At 42.4% G+C, this 19,202-nt stretch overlaps 1 protein-coding gene and 1 long non-coding RNA gene across 9 annotated transcripts in view; one reads left to right on the top strand and one right to left on the bottom strand.

Moving 5' to 3' along the window:
• The window catches only part of B3GALT1 (beta-1,3-galactosyltransferase 1), a 403,400-nt gene that overhangs the window by 119,353 nt on the left and 264,845 nt on the right, over positions 1-19,202 (top strand). The gene's annotated exons all lie outside the window — the stretch shown is intronic.
• LOC132250401 (uncharacterized) overlaps positions 17,461-19,202 on the bottom strand; it is a 175,023-nt gene continuing 173,281 nt past the window's right edge. The window contains exon 3 of the long non-coding RNA XR_009462111.1: positions 17,461-17,802. This is a non-coding gene — a long non-coding RNA (uncharacterized LOC132250401). The remainder of the gene's footprint in view (positions 17,803-19,202) is intronic.

The following is a 19,202-nucleotide window of genomic DNA, read 5'->3' as shown; positions in this document are numbered from 1 at the left end:
ACAAGAGCAAAACCTCAGGATTTTATTACAGTATTTTAGGAAGGATTTCAAATGCTACATAACAGATACTTTCCACTATCATTTGCAGAACAGAAGAATTACTATATTTTTTTAAACAGAAACTTCAATTGTAGGAGATTATAAAAATCATATTGACATGGAGACTCCATGACAAGTTCAGTATCAGTGTCAGCATTTATTTTTTTCTATTGGATTTAACAGAACTACTATTTATTCACTGAATGAATATATGCAGAAAATATAACCACATCAAAAATGTCCATACTTTGCCCTACCAGAGTGCCTAAGACAAACTAGAGGAATCATTTATGAAGTTATTTAAGAAAATGTATTTTCCCCCAAGTAGTCTGTCTTTGTTTGTTCTTCTAAGATTAACAATGAGGTTTTGGTAGTTCGGGCTGTGGTTTAGGTTGGGGTGGGGAGAACAAGGAAGCTGCTCAGATGCCAAGGGGGGGGGGGGGGGGGCAGGGGAAAAGTAGAAAAAAATAGTTGCTACCACAGCTACACAATTTCACCAGTGGTGGCAGTGATAACCAGAAGTTATCGCTGCCCCTGTGTGAGGCAGCTGCCCTAGGCACCACATTGTTATGCCTCTGGTTTGGAGGAGGGGGAGGGTGTGGAGAAAGGAGGAAGGGATGTGTCAAGCTAGAAACCAGACAAATGATGAGCAACAAAATCAGCTTTTAACTGTCAGTCACTACTGATCTAAGTGAAGTGTTCCATATCTCAGCCAATATGATCATACATTTAAGCAGCAAGTTGTGATGACTTCATAGATCAAACCTTTTGAGTATAAAGTAGCTCTAACAGTTAATTTTTCCTTTTTCTCATTTTTCTTCGTTTTCCTCGATCCTCTTTTTTCCATCATTCCCATTTGCGCTATTATGTTCCAGAAAATTTGTCCACCTGCCCAGTGCTGGACACGCTCCCTACTCATGAAATAATAGGGATAGTAAGCCAGAAGAGAAGGATGCAATTAACATGTAGCTGTTCCCCTTCCACTTCTATATATTTAGAACACAATGCAGTTGGAATTCAAAACAATAAAGAGGCTGTTAGCTCAAATGTTATTCTTTTGTATTTCGTTGCTTTAGTGTCTATCTCTCTCTCTCTCAGACAGAAAGAAAGAAAGACAGACTTTTTTTTTTGTTTTTGTTTTTGTTTTTTTACTTTTAAGAGGCATTTATTCCAGGGAGGGTGACAAATTGGGGCCAGTAGAGAGTATGTACAGGTTGGCCTGAACACCTGGGCCTCACAGACATGGCCTGGGCTCATGGCCTGCAAGGCCTGCCCGTACACTCTAGACTAAAAAAACACAGTGAACAAAAGGACTATTTACATATTTACAGTTCTGCCAGCGGGGACACCCATGGGGGCCTCAGGGGTCGACCCGCGTGAAACAAAGTCCAAGGCCTTAGCCTGCTGGACGCATCTCTGCAGCTTGAGCAGCCGATGGTGTTGCAGGGCGAGGAGCAGGTGTCCCGCCTTGACTCGGCACAGCGCCCCCTTGAGGGCCCAGCATTCCTCAAAGGTGGGCACCGTCCGCCGCAGGACCGCATGCTCAAACTCGAGCAAGAGGCGGGCCTGCACCAGCAGGCAGAAGAGCTGCTGCCATCCCGGTCCCGGAGAGCCGGTTTCTCCAGCTCTTCAGGGTGGCCATCTTGGCCTGGCCCAGCAGGAAGTTGGCCAGGCTGACTGCGGCCTGCTCAGCCACCTGGTAGGGGAAGGAGTGGATGTAGACATCCTCTGAGAAGTCCCGGCCCAGCGCTCGAAGCAGCACGCCCAGGGTGGCAAAGAGCGGCTGCAGCCGGGGGCAGTCGAGGAAAGCGTGGAAAATGTCCTCATCCAGCACCCCCGGGCAGAAGGGGCAGGCCGCCGAGGCCACTGGGTCCAGGTGTCAAACAAAGATGCTGGTGGCCAGGATGCCGTGCACGAGTCACCATTGCAGGTCGCTGGTCTTCTTGGCAGTGGGTGCCTTATACAGCGTGCGCCATGCTAGGGTCCCGGGCCGCACCAGGCGCTGCCGCCACACGGTGTCAGGGCGGCCGGCCAGCACCTGGGCGTAGAGGTGCGCACCTCCCACGCATAGAGGCCCTTGTGGGGCAGGGTGCCAAGAGGGCAGCCCGTATTGCTGCTGGGGGGCACCAGGAGCCTGGGCAGCATAATGAGCCGCTCGGCCAGCTCACCGGGTACCGCTAAGATGACGGGTAGCAGTGGGAAGGCATCGTGTGCGGTGTCTCCAGTGGGGAGGGTCTGGCAAGCCTGGAGATAGACTTCCAGGGTGATCGCTGCTTCCGTCAGGAGGGCGCCCCTAACAGTCCGCAGAAGCCGGCCCGTGGTGTGGACGGAACGCAGCCCCAGCCGGGCAGCCAGGGCCTTGGGTGACAGCCAGGCCAACAGAGCAGGGTCCAGGAGGTGCTCCAGGTGGGTGGTGCGTGCCTTGATGAGAGCTGCCGCGAGGCTGGCGGAGGCCAGGCTCAGTGTGACATGCTGCAGGGCCGGGTTGTAGACGAGGGGCTCCCGAAGCAGGTGCAGGAACCGCAGGTGTCTGGCCTGGGGACAGAGATGGAAGGCTGCCTGCCAGGCCCGCACCATGCTGCGGTAGAACAGGGGAAGGACTGCCCCGTTCAGGAAGGTGAGGTCCAGCAGAAACAGCTCCCAGTCAAAGCCAGAAAGAAGAAGTTGTTAAGATGCAGGAGATCTTGGAATGGAAAGTGCTTTGCCAAGACCTGTGAGAAATGGATTCATTGCATTACAGCAACCCATGATCTACTGCCAAAAACTGCTAATTATCTTTACTAAGTCTAAAAAGAGAATGCCTTTAGCTTGCACTCACAGAAAGGCATCTTAGAGAAGTTTTTTTGGCAGGCTTCAATTTTGCACTGGCTCAAGTCAGTCCTACTACAGACTTGAAGCACTTAAAGCATTCTAAGGAAAAAAGTAGATGCAGGCAATTAGGAACTGAAATGTGTTCAACAATATATTATAGAGTAATGATGCAGTAGAACAGCAGACTGGTAAGTAGGAGTGGAGCAGAAAAGAACTTTTTTTCTTTACAGAGCTCATACTCCTGCTAATGAGACTGAAGTGTAAATTGTGGTCCAGGAAAAGGAAACAAGTAACTGTTGATGTACTACTTTCCCCATGAGAAGACAGACTTGAATTAATAGGAATGTCAAATGAGAAAAGTTTTTTTTTCCTTTCAAGAGTGTTAGGAAAGAGGACAGTACCTAGGTGGGCTGAACAGAATTATCTAGCCAAAAAAATACTGAATAAAGAATACAGAATACTTTAAGTATTGGAGGTTAAAAGATACACGATAATGTTGAGAAGCTACTTGAGAGCATGCAAGACAGCTAGATGTGCCTGTAAGGGAATGTTGAAATGTCTAGATAATAGGAGTAAGTTAGATTTACATTTGATTTATGTTAGAAAAATATCCATGCATATGTGCAAAGCTCCGTAACACAACTAAGAGTGGGTGGGTAGGGCACCAGACCCAGATGCCAATTTAGAAGGGGCACCAAAATGGCAACCCAGAGGCAGAGATGACCTGAGCAGGGTGCAGGGCCCAGGGCAAATCAGATTGTGTGGGGCCCCACCCAGGATGCAAGGAAACCAGCAGTGGATTCGGCCGGGGTGGGGGGGGGTAGGGAAGAGGGGTGCTGAGCGGCCAGACGTGAAGCCGGCAGCAGCACGGAGTCGCTGTGGCTGCTCCACCCAGCTCCACAGGGCCCCCAAAGTGCAGGGCCTGGGGTAGTTGCCCCAATTCACCTCCCCCCAGAAATGGCCCTGCCCAGGGGGAACCCATGCCACAGCAGCAGCAGCTTATGGGTATGGAGTTAAGACTCTCTAGTGCTTGACACTGCTCCCCCACACACTGTACACCCAGGGCACCAAAATTCCCTCTGGCAACCCTGAAATTCCACATTACAATTTTTTTTCTACTTATGTCAGACAAGTAAATATTCATGCACTATTCGCCCCGCACCTCTGCCTATACTGGGGCCAAATAGTATGCTCAGAGAGCTAATGAATCAAATAAAAAAATCTAAAAAGTAAATGTGGTATCAGTTACATCAAATTCACATCTATATCTTACATGATACATTGAATAAAATATACAGTAGTAAATCAGATGAGAATATTTTTTAAGGTTTTAAGCATATATTGTATTTCATAGAAATAGGATTGTTTTGCTTCTTTAATAGTAAAGATTACTGAATCAATTATTGGCCACATCTGCCTGTGCTACTACCCCCTCTACCTTATGCTGAGTAACGGAGCACAAGGGAGTTCCAGCGTAAGTTAGTATTAAAACATTTATTGTTCAATATTTATCAAGTGTTTTTCTCACTACATTGCCAGAACCATTTTCTTCCGGACTCCTTCGCACATAGCCTGCCTAGCTCAACAGCTTTGCCTAGCCAACAGTCCTACTTTTTGGGAAGTCTTAACGTTTCTTTTCCCTATCCATATCATTATTCTGCTTATTACATTTTCCTAATGATAGATTCTGCACTACGTTGATCAAGTTAAAAGAGTTCAGAAATCGGGGATTTATAATATTCATAAAGTCAGCTTTGGTTCTCAGCTCCCTGTCCTGTGGCTTAATATCAGATATTTTAAATCTACTATTATGTACTATGCAAAGAAACATATATTTTTAACCAGAAAAGAAAAGATGGATTGGGGGAGCGGGTGTGTGGATACAAATGAAAAAAAAAAAGAAAATGGTGAACAAAGAACATTTATAGCAAAAATTTTAAGAAAATCAAGGATACGTTTGGGGTCAACTGGAAATATTCCTTATCAGTGTTTCTGCTGACCTTGCATTTTCACTTTCACATTTGATTTTCACCTCATTCTAAATTAAAGCAAATCTCTTATTCCCATAATTGAATCATGATGGGAGGCTTGCTGCTTCTAATTAACTTTTCTTTCTTTCTCCTTTATTTCTAAATATAATTTTGTTGAGTTTGTTAGCAAATGTGAAATCTTAATTCCAACAACTATATCAATTCCAATAGGTCTCCTTCCACTAAATATTTGATGGCACTGATATTATATGCTGCAATGACCAGATTGTTAAATCAAATCATATGGAACTGATCTATTATATATTATCTTAACAAAATCATTCCCTTCTTGGGGACAGGGTAGAGGCTTGCTCATGAGAAAAGAAACCCTGTTGGTTTTAATTTACCATAAGGGGAAAAGTGCTAGATAACTATCCCCATGTGCTGAAAGGTATCTGGTAATAACAGGCTTAAAAGAAAAGGTAATGCTGTAGAATTTCTGTATTGGTATAATTGGCACATTTGACAGAGCGAGAGAGACTTTAAATTGATGTCTTATTGGAGGTCTGAAAACACAGTAGTAGTGCTTACAAATGGATGCTTTTGACACACAAATTAGAGACTTTTAAAGGTATCAACTTTGCACAGAACAAGCCATTTGAGGATGCGGAAGAAATTACTAGAATTCTTTCCCTTAAATTATATCAGACAACAATATAATAAGACAACAATAAATCATGCCATCCTTTTTCTGTTGACCTGAAGGTATGTAGCACTTCAGGTAGATAGCACTTGTGATGAACATTTTTTGAAATTGTTCACAAGTTCCTTTGCCAATCCTGGTGGGTTTTATTTACACAGGTGCCATAACTGCACATAATGACACTGGAAGCCAGAAACCATGTATTTCAAAATTGGTTGGCAAAAGACTTAAAATGCATATTCTGAAGAGTTAGTTGTTATCTCTTCAAACTGAAAAGTAAATTAGAATTTGATATATTGCCAGTTCAAATCCACATACTACTAACCTAGTACTTAAAATCTTTTTTAATAATCTCAACATCTTATATATTGAAAGGTTCCTAAAGAAAAAAATGAGGCTTGTAAGTCATTCCTTCTTATTCTTCTCTAGAAGAGCAAAATATATATTTTGATGAATGAATCATCTGTGTCCATTTTCATTTGTTGCCTGAGAGAACTTCATATTTCTTTTGGGAAAATTATTGTGCTATAACAATATTTGCTTTTAATTCACACAAAAATTGATTACTACTAAAACGGAGTTAAATATAAAGTTTTTTCTTTTAATTTTTTATATCAAAATAGAACAAGTGGTTGGTACCAAAGACGAACATATTCCAGTTTGGATGCCTTGCTCTGAGGTTTGTGGATATAAGTAGTCTGATTTTTCAAGGGTCTACCCTTTGACTAGGGACAGAAGTTAAACATAAACCAGTTTAAGTGATCAGAAACTGGTTTAAACCTGTAACAGAACATAAGTTCAGTGTACATAAATTAGTTTTAAAATGGCTGAACTTAAGATAAACCTGGTTGAATGTAGTGTATCAGACTTAGCTGATTTGGGTCAAACTGGTTTATGAAATTTCTGTCCCAGACCTCTTATTGGTTCAAGTTAAATTACAGCCCCACAGCATCCTAGCATGCTTTGCAGCCCTGTGCACTCTGCTCCAGAGAGAAGGGTTGGCCCTCTGCTCCCTAGCCAAAGCAATGAAGGCTGGCTGATAATGGGGTAGGGATGGGAAACCTGGCTGGGGACTGCAGCCACGTCTGCCTGAGCAGACAGCCTGAGCGGGACTGCCCCTCCCCCCCCACCAGGCAAACCTCGGCTGGAGTCTGGGGTCTGGGAGGGAATTTAATCCCCCCTTCCCCAGCTCAGTGCTCTGGCCATGCCCCTACTCTCTGTTTGATCAGGGCATGGGCAGGGGGGCAACAGCCTGAGAGGGACTGCGCCTCCAGCAAACCCCAGCTGGGGTTTGGGCGGGGGGGAGGGGGGCTTTAATCCCCCTTTCCCAGCTCTCCACTCAAGCAGGACATGGGATGAGGTTGGGCAATGGCCTGAGAGAGACTGCCTCCCCAGGAAACTCTGACTAGGGCCTGGGGTCTGGAAGGGGCTTTAATACCCACCTGTGAGCACGGGGCCAAACCCTGCAGGACCAGACTGAGAGGTGCAAAGTGTGGGCAAAGACCTGGCACAATCATCCTATATACATGCTGGAGATGGAGCTGAGGGAACAGAAGAGGGACTGCTTGGGCTGATGTGACCAAACAAAGCAGAGAATTACATTTAGATTATAAAGCAGAACCTGTAAAAGGTGGGAGACTGGAATACCTGTGAAGAGACAAAAGACAGCGAACGCATGAGAGTCCTGCCAAAGGTGCTACAGGTGACAAGCATACTAATGTCAAGGCACTCAAGGGGGAGAAGGGGTGTAAATATGCCCATAAAACCCAAGTAGAGATGAGGCCTGTGGGATCGCCACTCCAACACCTGCTGATTCCCCAAGAAGGGCTCTCTGAATACCTGGCTGTAAAGAGAGACACTGCCCCGAGGATTACTTAAGATTTACTCAAGGCTTTCTCTTGTCTTTTTGTTTTATTACATTCTATTTTAAGTTAGACCAAGATGTGTGTGCTCTCACTGTGTTTTACTGGGCTGTATCTTAGCTCAGGCATAGATTTTTGGTTCTTTGTTGTGTGCTTGAGGTTGCAAATTGCTGTGTTCAATGCTCGCTCCAGAGAAAGGACTATTCTTGTTCAAGCTTTCAATAATTTAGTGCCATTACATTTTCCCCCACCCACCTACTTCTTAGCCTGGCAGGAGCTGTCTCCCCACCCTTGAGTGGGGAGCAGGGGTGCGGGCAGAAGTCTGGCAGCCGCTGCCCCCACCACCCAGGCAGACCCCAGACGGGGTTTCATGTCGGCACAGTGGATTTAAAGCACCCCAGCCCTGCCCTCAGCCCACCAGCTGGGGCCTGGCCATGTCCTTTCTGCTCAAGCAGGGAGGTGGGTAAAAGCCTTGGAGTTTCAGTCCCTTCCCTTTGGCTTCTGGCATGAGCCACTGCAGGCAGGTGGCTGCACTTCTTGAATCAAAAGTGAATGTCTGTTAACTTGCTTCTTGGTTTAATTTCTGCAGCTTAGACTAACCTGCAAAGACTGAACCAATTCAGCCTCGGGCTTTTTGACTGCCTGTACTTAGCCTTTGGTTCAGACCCCTTGTAATGAGTATTAGTGTATTTTGGTAAAGATGGGTAGTACTATATAGTAGAATAACGTGTAGTATACAGAAGCGAAGCCGAGAGAAAAAATTGCATGAGCTTGTTAACCTCTATAAGAAACCAAAAGTAAGAAGAAGATATTTAGCTTTCTGGGGGAGTGGTAATTGTTAGAGATATAATAATTAAGTATTTTTTAAAAAGCTGTAGACACTAGATTTGTAAAACAAAAAATATCATTTCATATCATTTTTATTCTTAGGATTTACCAGGAGCTAAGGTAGAAAGAGCTTCTAATAGGCCTGCCAACTCAAGAAAGTTGTGTTTCATATTCATTGGATCCTTTGTATTGTATAGATAAGCAGGCAAGCAAGATATAGTTTGAGAAGACTAGTCACAGCTAAAGGAATTTAATTTAAGTTTTAGCCTTAAGTTCCAAGTTCTTCTGTCATGATTAAGTAGTGATGAAGGAGGCAGACAGAATATAGGGGCATTTTAATATGTGCTTCTGGATTGGGGGGGGGGAGGCAGAGGGCTTTAATTAGAGTGGCTCTAAGAGCTGCACTAAAGTACTTGCAGCATGTCAAGTATCAGCATCAACACACTTCAAAGTGGTGGCAGGGGTGCTTTAACTAAAGCTCATCGAACAAGTTTTAGTTAAAGTACCCCCGCCATCATTTTGTAGCACAGGGACACTGATATGCAAGATGCAGAGGCTAGCTAGTGTGCACTAACTAGCACAATTAATCAAGCCTACTATTACAGCTTGTCGGAGCAGCCTCCAGGCACATCTGCCAACTCCCTAGATGTGTTAATTGATGAATGGATATAGTTATAGTTTAGGCTGCCACTTTAGGAAGCAATAAAGACAGTTCTTTAAGTTACCTATCAATCAAGTTTTTCCTCAAAAATACATAGCAATTTTAGGTTGAATAATGCAAATGGAAATATATCAAAGTGCTCTTGATCAGCCTGCGTTTCCCTGCAACACAATGTGGAGTTTGTGAAGGGAACATGTTCTGCTCCCTTATGGAGCATCAGAGTCCGGAGAATTACACACTGTGTCCCTTAGGGGAGAAGGAAGTGACTGGAGAACTATGGGCACCTGTACACGTACATCGAGGCTGCTCCAACACACTGTAATTACGATGTATCAGAGCAAACTTGATTAATCGAGTCTGCTGGAGCATGGTAATTACCGTGCTCCAGCAGACTCCAGCAGCATATGCAGCAAGAAATGGCAGTCATTTTTCAGCATGGGGACACTGATACATGTGACACTCCTGGTGCTTTAATGAGAGTGACTCTTGGAGCCGCTCTCATTAAATCGCACCCTTCCTCCTCGCCTCCCAGAGCACGTGTATAAACCCTACGTTCTCTTCTGAAAGAAGCCGTAACATATACAGACAGTCTCCTAGGAGGAACTTTACTGTGGGTGATTCAACCCTGGTTGTTCCCAGGTTATTTTTCTCTTGGAGCATCCACTTTTACTTCGGGAGGAAAAGCCTGAACATCTGTATATTCCTGGTTTCTACTGTGAGGGCAGCAACTCTCCCAGCAGAAACTGAGTGTCTGTACAAAGCCTTATTAGACCACAAATCACAAACATATGGTATTTAATGATATTAATTTGCCCTTGTGTACAAAGGCCCTCATGCTAAACTGTTTTCTGTTTTTATAAGAACAGGCCACAACACTGGAATATTTAGATAGAAACTCAAGTGTGTTTCCTATGCACATCATTACAGCGAAATGATGCCATAGTAGGGAAGCAGCAAAGTAATAGACCTACCCTATGAAAATGTGAGCACAGTACATATTCTTCCACTGTGCCTTGTCCCTAGGCTTTCCAGGGAGGTGTTGTAGTTCTATGAAACTGGGGATCCAAGCAAAGGGAGGGGCAAGGACATCAAAAGAAGCAGCTGCATCATACAGCACATTTCCACTCAAATGAACTGGATGCAATTCAATTACAAGCTATGGCTATGGTGCTTTTCCATTGAGTTTCCCAAGGCCATAGAAGCTTCTTTTAGGTTTCCAAGCCAGTAGTGAGGGAAAGGGGGAAAACTGTGGGTATTCAAAAGGCAGCACAGGATCTGAAGGAGTTGCTTCTATCAGATTCCCCTAAAATCCTCAGGCACAGGATGTTAACAGGTTTCACTCACCAGTAGCTATGTAAGAGGAATGTAAAAGTGTCCTTTACAAGGACTTTCTCTAACATTGGAACACCCGTACCTTAGCCTCCACTTACTCCAGGGGCCGCGCGTTTATTATCTCCGAATTCCAAATTAACAGGAAGCGAATCAAATGATTAATTCTCAGTGTAATGATATATTTTTACTGAGGCAGTATTTCTCAGACATCAGAGGGGCAGAATGACATCTTACATTTTAAGAAGAAGAAAAGCTGAAAAAAAGTCTGCCTCAACAGATGTTTTTACTTGGACAAAACTTCCATTGAATTATTTTTCGGAGTACTGTGGAATAAGGACTGGAAGCTGAGATCACCTTCTTTGTTTCTGATAAATGGCCACACCATTAGAGTAGTGATAGTGATAATCCTGTACAAGAACCATGCATTGTAGAAAACTGGTGAGAAATTATCCTGTAGCCTCTCTATCCCCCACCAGAAAACTCTTAAGAAGAAATAAATGCTGCAGCTGTTCCTGAAGCGCTGTTCAGTAGCATTCTACCTCTGTCATCCTTTTCCTTCTCCCCTACTCCCTGTGTTAGCTCTTATTGTCTGTCTTCTGGCCCTTATACCCCCCAACCTACTGCCCTCTGCCTCCCCTAATGTGGGAGCTCAGTAAAGGAGAGAAAGGGTGGTGAATCAGGTGATGTATGTGGCTAAATGCCACCTTTGCATCAGTTCCCATCCCCTGAATCTCAAATGCAAGTGCTTGAAATCATTAATTGCAAAGGCATATCTGACTTCCAACAATGACATCAAACAAGCTATACAAAAACATGCATTATTCTCCATAGAACAAAGAACAGCTAAAGATAAGATGTTCTATGTCACAATGAAAAAAAATCTGTGTTAAAAATCATTCTAGTTATTAATATTACATTATGTGAAGACAAGAAAATAAATACTTGCACGTCAGCTTTAGAGTTTTCATCTTTTAGAGGTCAGCCTTCCTGAGCTTGAATTCATACTTCAGTATAACTGTATGGTTTTATCAGCTGCTTCCATCTAAGAAGCACAATGCTAAGTGAAAGAAAATGCTATTCAATGCTGAATAGTTTAATAAATTCTTGTGAAACACATTTTAACTACAAGGACAACATGCAGGTAAACAACAGAAAGGGATTTTTTCCACAAAGATGAGACTTGCCCAACAAAAAAATGAATCGGATGGCACCTAGAATAGATACATCTGTAACATCTAAAACAGTGCTTCCCAAACTTTTCCTCAGCATGGCTCCATTTATGACCCCACTTCCTCAGCATGACCCCTCACTCCCAAGTCACAGCCCCCCACCTCCAGGTGTCCCTTCACTATAAGCCAGAGTCCCCTGGCCCTGACAGTGCCCGTCATTCCCAATCTGCAGACCCACCCCTCTCCCCAGGTGCCATAGCCCCCTGCCTTTGCATCCCAGCAACACCTGAGCCCTGCCTGATGCCTGCAGGAAGCAGCAACTGCTGAGACCACAGTGTAGAGCCCAGCTTCCTTCCTCCCTGCCCCTGTCCCCTCCCCCACAGGCGGCATGGCCAAAGCAGAGCCCATGTGGAGGAGGGGAGGATGTGGTCTGCCCACTGCAGGCTTGGGGCTCCCCACCTTGCTGCCCTTCCCCTGGGCCTCTGCAGCTCAGCAGGTGGGACCTGGCATGGGAGAGAGTGCTGTGCTGCAGCCCCATCCATTGATGTTGTGCCCCCATTTGGGGTCGCGCCCTAAATTCTGGGAACTACTGATCCAAAATAAGAAGCATCTTGTTGCTTTATCTTAACGTGCATCCCAGAATTTACTGTGTCTAATCTCTGTAGTTATCATCTGTTTTCTAAATATCAAATTAAGTTTTGATGGTGTAATATGTTATTACATGACAAACCTATGAAAGCCCAATGATGCCATCATTAAAGCTATATACTGTCTTTCTGCCTCACCTTCCATAGAACTGCTTGTTTTGTTTCCCCCAAAGTGAATGGACAATCTACATGTCTACATAACTATGCTTTCAGTGCAGTTCATGCTGGCTAGAGAAAGAACACTTAAGGAAAAAAAAGACTTGGAATATGTATACATGTATGGAAATCCCTGGGATTCATCAGAACCAATGTTGTGTCTATTTGTATTGGGGCATGGAGTATCAGGATTCTAGGAATCTGCCTGATGGCGTGTCCAATTTACAAGGACACTGGGCTGAAACCAGTGGCTTTAATTCCTGGTGTGGAATGAGATCATGCAACCACAGGGACAAGTTACATTGCAATAGTAGTCATAGAGCAATTCTCTCACTTGCTGATCTAGGGGAATATTTCTTTCTCCCATTCCACAGAACTGTTATATAAAGCCTGGTTGCTTAGGCTATACACTGGGGACAGGATCTGACCCTACATTATCAGGTAATAAATTATTCACACTGTTGTTATGAGTTATTAGCTAGAAATCATCATTTCCAATAGACTTACCATATACATTCCACAATGTTCTCTGCAGTATTTTAAGTTAACCCAGTAAACTATGTGGATCATCAGAGTACTCTACTCTAGTCAAGTCTTCATGCACTGTTTTTCTGAGGTTAAATTTGTACTCTTACTTCTTTCTTATTTTTCATTGATTTCCATTAAAGTAAGAAAAAGCAGTGATCCAAAAACAGCTCATGAATTGCATTATCCAGTTTAATTAGTGTGAACAGAAAGTTGCTCTACAGACAGAGCAGTCAGCATTGAGATGAGAATGGCACTTTATGCTGGGCTGGCAATGGACTTAAGTTATTGCTGTTGCCAATTATTATTGTTATCAGCACTTCTTAGAATCTTTCGTCTGCTCAGTTATACAATGATTTAAGAATGTGTTACAGAGAATTTGCATCATTTCTGAAATATATTGTACAATTATTACAGATCTAAAAAGCAATTTATTTTTCCTGTCCATTTTGAGACTGTGCATGCACATGTGCATATTTCTTGTTGCTATGTTGTTGATTCAGATTTGCAAAACTGAACAATTTATAGTTAATGTTAGTCTATTGTGTAGTATGATGCTAGTAGATCTAATACATTATTATAAAAGTGTGATTTGGGAAATGAGGCTGGTTAAGTAAGCATTACTTTAATAATGCACTAGTCAGATCTACTTGACTGTATCAGTCTTTTATACCTGTGCTAATAAAAAAGGAAAGCCATAATTTTATCTTGCTACTTTTTAATTAACTATTTATTTTATAATTAAAGAATATTTTTGCTTAGTATATAGTAATTGTTCTGGCAAAGTTCAATATGTTCTGTCAAGCAGTAATTTGAAACGTAATTTCATTGTACATACCATAAACCCGTGCCTAAAGTCTATGCTGAATTTTTGCGGTATATAGTTCTGCATTTCTCCTTTCTTAATCATGAAAACTTCCTGTGGGGTGTAAAAGCTGGGATTTCTTATGTTCTGAGCCAATGCTGTCTAGACATAGTTTTTTTCCACCAGGCAAAGCTGCTTATATAGAAAGGATAGCAAAATTTGATCAAACACAGGGTGTGAATTGCCACCAGCTTGTATCTTGTGCACCTACATTACACTTGAGAAAGATAATATTTTACATGCACTAGCTATTTACTTTCCAGCTGTAACTACAAATTGAAATGCACTACAGAATCAAGTTGCTGTTTTTATTTTAAATAGCATTATATTTAGATTTGAAATACCTTAAACTCTTAATTTGTTTTAAAAATGCCTCAGTGCTGAATTTCTTCAGTGACTCTGCATTCCTGCCTCTATGCTAGTTCTACAGTTTTGGGAAACTAAACTAAGTATGGGGCTTTTTAATTCTGGCTAATTTTGTGAAACTCCAGAACTATATCAAGTCACCCATAGCCTTACAGTGATTCCAGTATCTATCAGTCCTCTCTCCCCATTCCATTCTGCCAAAAACAAGCAGACATTATTAACCTAAATAACTTGGCCCTGGCTGAACAATGGCTGTACTCAGGATGGTTCCTGAGCTGGCAGAAGTAGTTTTACTCAAGTAGTCTGAAAGGAGAGGGGTTTGGAGTATGCAAAGGCCTAAACATACAGTGGGTAATAATGTTTGCCCTAAAATATTCTGAGAGACTCTTTGAAATAGAGGAAGCTTAAGCAGGAGAGATCAAGAGAAGGAATCAGCTAAGAGGGAAGAATAAGAGAAATGACATGTTTTGGAGGGATGCTCAAAAGTATGAAGAATCTGAAGTAGTGTTTTTTGTTTTTTATTTTGCCTGGCTCTGAATATTTCTTGTTCTGTTGTAAAAAGGAGCAGTTGATTTTGGAAAGCTTTGCTAAGTGTCTGCATCCATTGGCTTTTACTATCATGTATCCACAGAGGTGAATGGTACACCAGGATGTGGGGAGACCGGTAGATGTGGTGCACCCTAATTTTAGCAAGGCTTTTGATACAGTCTCCAACAGCATTCTTGTAGGCAAGCTGAGGAAGCATGGGCTGAATGAATGGACGGTAGGGTGGATAGAAAACTGGCTGGAGCATCCAGGTCAGAAAGTAGTAATTGAAGGCCCAATGTCTAGTTGAGAGCCGATATAAAGTGGAGTGTCCCACGGGTTTGTCCTGGAGCCGGTTTTGTTCAATGTCTTCATCGATGACCTGGAAAATGGCATAGAGTACACCCTCAGCAAGTTTGCAAATGACACCAAGCTGGGGGGAGTGGTAGATACATTGGAGGGTAGGGCTAGGATTTAGACTGATTTAGACAAATTGTAGTATTGGACCAAAAGGAATCTCATGAGGTTTGACAAGGACAAGTGCAAAGTCCTGCACTTAGGATGGAACAACCCCACGTACCAGTTCAGGCTGGGGGCTGACTGGCTGGGCAGCAGCTCTGCAGAAAATGACCTGCGGGTTATAGTGGACAATAAGCTGAATATGAGCTAGCAGTGTGCTCTTGTTGCTAAGAAGGCTAACAGCATACTGGGCTGCATTGGTAGATGTGTTGCCAATAGGTCAAGGGCAGTGATTATTCCCCACTATTCAGCACTGGTGAGGCCACATCTGGAGTACTGTGTTCAGTTTTGGGCCCTCCACTACAGAAAGGATGTAGACAAATTGGAAAGAGTCCAGCACAGGGCAACAAAATTGGTGAGGTTGTGGGGGGCATGGCTTATGAGGAAAGACTGTTGGAACTGGGCATATTTGGTTTCGAGAAGAGAAGACTGAGAGGGGATTTAATAACAGCCACAACTAAAGGGGGGGGTTCAAAAGAGGATGGAGCTAGACTGGTCTCCATAGTGGCAGATGACAGAACAAGGAGCAACAGTCTCAAGTTGCAGCTAGGAAAGTTCATTTTAGATATTAGGAAGAATGTTCTCACTAGGAGGGTAGTAAAACACTAGAACAGGTTACCCAGAAAGGTTGTAGAAGCTCCATCCTTGGAGGTTTTCAAAACCTGGCTAGACAAAGCTTTGGCTGGGATGATCTAGTTGGAGATAGCCCTGCTTTGAGCAGGATGTTGGACTAGATGACCTCCTGAGGTCCCTTCTAACCCCAACTTTCTATGATTCTATGAATACCCACAAAGTGAAGCCCTAGAAAAATATGTACATAAGCTATTAAGAACTACGATATGTCAGTGCTGGTTTCATGGCAGCTGATCCAGAGGCTTGTTTCCATAAAGGGGTAACTGAAACTGACCCTGTGACCAGGAACAGTTCTAGATAAGCTAAGAACAAGGGCAGTGCTCAAGTCTTCTAAAAATCTGGAAGTTTTAAGTATGTGGGTCTAGCACAGTTGGACCCAAACACCATAGCCTGGCAAGTATCTAGAAACTGGAATTATCCCAAAAACTATGGTGGAGTTTTCAGATTCTGACTGTAAACAGCTGTCCCAAACATTTCTCACCCTGTGTGTAGAGCTGTATCACAGAAATGAATGGGATTGTCATAGAGTCAAAGGCATGCTGGGCTATGTCCCAGTTCTAATATGTTACTCTGAGTCTCTCTTAGTGGACAGATTCCCATGCTTCACAGAGATTCTGAAAAGACAAATCCTTGAAGACGAGATAATAAGAGGAAATGTTGCATGACTAAGTGTGACAACTGCTCTCTTAGCCAACACAGGGATTGAACTTTTAATTTTTTTTTAATTGATTTTTCTTAAAAATACAGTACAAACATTAGAAAAAAGACATATATATCAACTATATTCAAAACTGAACTATACAACAATAAGCACTATAAGAAGAAAAAAAAGGACGATGGAACAGGGAGGGACTGAAGAAGAAAAGAACTGAAGAATTGTGTGAGAGAAGCTACCAAAATTAGCTACAAAAATATTCCAAGAATTTCTTCCAAATTGCACTAGACTTTTCAAAGCTGCTAAGCCTGCTAAACAGGACTCTCTCCGTAGTTGCCAGCGGCACTGTATCATTGTACCAGATTTAAAGATGTCCTACTTTTCCACTGCAGCAATATAATTCTGTATGTTACTATAAGGCCTGCTGTAAGCATGCAGTTTGAACTCTGTAGGGATATACCCAAGAACGCACGTATTTGCCAAAAGTATCGGTGCTGTGTTCAAAACCATGTTAGCTCTAGTTATAATTTCTTTCCAAAAATAACTGATAATAGGACATGACCAAAAGACTATCAAACGTTGCCTGCAATGCATCACATCTCCAACCTGCATCTACGGCCAGTATATTTAATTGTTTTAAGTTTAGAGAGAGCCCAATGTAGATGAAGAATGATCTTTGTTGTATAAAATGAAGCCTAGATCTGTTGTTGATGTTTGAGTATTGTGACTTTCTGATTTCCATTTGGATCCTGTTATCTGGATACCTAGCTCTCTATTCCATTTCAATCTTAAATAGCGTGTGTCAAGTCTTCTATGTTATATTATATTGGTACAGGATGGGGAAGAGAAGGCTTTCTGTGCATCAACTACTAAAAGAGCCATAGGGACTTTGAAAGCCTGGCTTGGGAGGAAAACCTAGGGCCTTCATAGTTAAGTTCCTATGACTTATCACCAAGAAGAGAGTGCCCAGACATACCAGAGAACTCAGAAAGTTGGCATGGGGTCAGACTGGCATTTTTTAAGTTGTCATGGGGTCAGACTGGCATTTTTATAATGCTTTTTCCTGATCTTCTCCATAAGGTGGCTGAAAAGCAGCTTGTTTAAAACCAGCAAAACTATAAGCCAGGCACAAGCAGAGGAGATATCCTCCCATCCTGGATATTAAAGTGTAGAAAAAAACTACACTCTCTCAGACCCTAAGGAAGGAGAAACATTTCTTACATTGCTACCATCTGGAGAGGGTGAATTTATGGAATAATCCAAGTTGAACAGGAAAAAGAATAACAAAAAGGGAAAAGTTCTTGGATTGTTAAACACTGTTTATTTATGAGTGGCATTCATGTTTTTTGTTAATGTCTGCATCTTTATAGTTGTAGAGTGGTAGAGAGCTTTGGGTTATATCTATCCAAATCTTCCTGGAGGACACAGCATATTATCTAATAAATTTTCTGGTAGTATTTCTTGTACTTTATTTTGCTTTTCTTTTTTCATTTGTTTTCCTCTTCCCCCTTATGATCTTTTCAACAGGAATTGAATCTGGAATGAGAAGCATGAGCTTTAGCTAAGCAGCCAAGGCTCTGGGCTTAGAGTTATAAACCTCACATCCTCAATATACTGAAAACAGAAAATCTAGACTTGTAAACATGTAATTGCCAGTGAGTTACAAAAGCTTTTACTAGCAGTTTTAAAGATGCCAAGGGTTATAGAGTAAAGTACATGTGGTAAAAAAGTGTGTGGGGGGGTGCAGGTGGGAGAGAAAACCTAGAAATAGATACATCACTTAAGACTAGTACATTTACAAGATGAAAACCATGTTATATAGGAATAAATACATGATGAGAAAATTTAAATGCACTAGTTCCTAGAAGTTATTGACTTTAGTCTCAGGAGAACATAAGTATGTTACTAGTGAATGGGGAGGAAGAGAGGAGTGTTATTGACCCTTTGTTCTCAGGCTTTCTTTTTTTTTTTTTATCTCCTTACTCCACATTTTCTTCTTACGTCTCTAGAGAATTGAAAGAAAGGTGATTGCAAGCTTGGCCAGCCATCCCAATTAGTTAAGTTAAAAAAAGTCCATTCTTTTTGCTGATGCAGGTTTATCTTAATGTTACTAACTAGCTTCAGCATATACTTGGGATAGTACAGCTTTGCCAGACCTCCACATTGTGCTGCTGAACACTTTAAAGCTCACAGGCATGTTCAGTATTCACCTACTTAAGTGCAGAAGCAACAGTAGATACATAAATTTAACAACATCATAAAAGAGCAATAATTGCTATGAAAAGTCATTATATGTTTCATGTACTTTGGTGCTAAGCACTCTAGATGTGGTGGAAGGGAAAGACAGACAGCTTTGTCACACATTGCAATTAAATAATCTTTTCCTCATACACAGTAATTGTTCCAGCAGTCTGGTGTATCCTGTTGAGTAGTGCTGACTTTAAATGTTATTTACATATAACTGCATTTCTAATATCCAACTGTAGAGTGTTATACAGCTAGGTACTACTTTACTAGTAGAATATATTTTTGTCCAAGCTTTCTCTTGAAGGCAGTGGGGGACATCAATATAGTGCCATGGGAGCCACAGTGACATCATCTATTGCTAACAGAGAAGGACTTATTTTTTGTTTTGTTCAAAATGGGCTTGACTGTTTGAGAGCACATCTACACAGTTATGCACAGCTGGGATTGGTGGCCTAGGCTGCCACCTCGTGCCTCAACTCCAGGTATAAAGGGCATGCCAGGGTAAGTCAGGAGCTAGAGAGAGTGTTGCCAGAGCACACTGCACTCTATCAAGCAATGAAAGGTGGGGACAGCCTCTAGAAACTAGCACAAGCTGTCATTTTAAAATGAAAAAGAGGGAAAAGCCAAAGATTATATAAGAAAAGAAAGAAGTGAAAAAATAGGTGAAGGCAAACTGAAAAAAACCCTGG

The sequence above is a fragment of the Alligator mississippiensis genome, chromosome 4 (assembly GCF_030867095.1).
Source record: "Alligator mississippiensis isolate rAllMis1 chromosome 4, rAllMis1, whole genome shotgun sequence".
Lineage (NCBI taxonomy): Eukaryota > Metazoa > Chordata > Crocodylia > Alligatoridae > Alligator > Alligator mississippiensis.
Note: the sequence above shows the minus strand (reverse complement) of the source record. Positions and strands in the feature narration are given on the sequence as shown.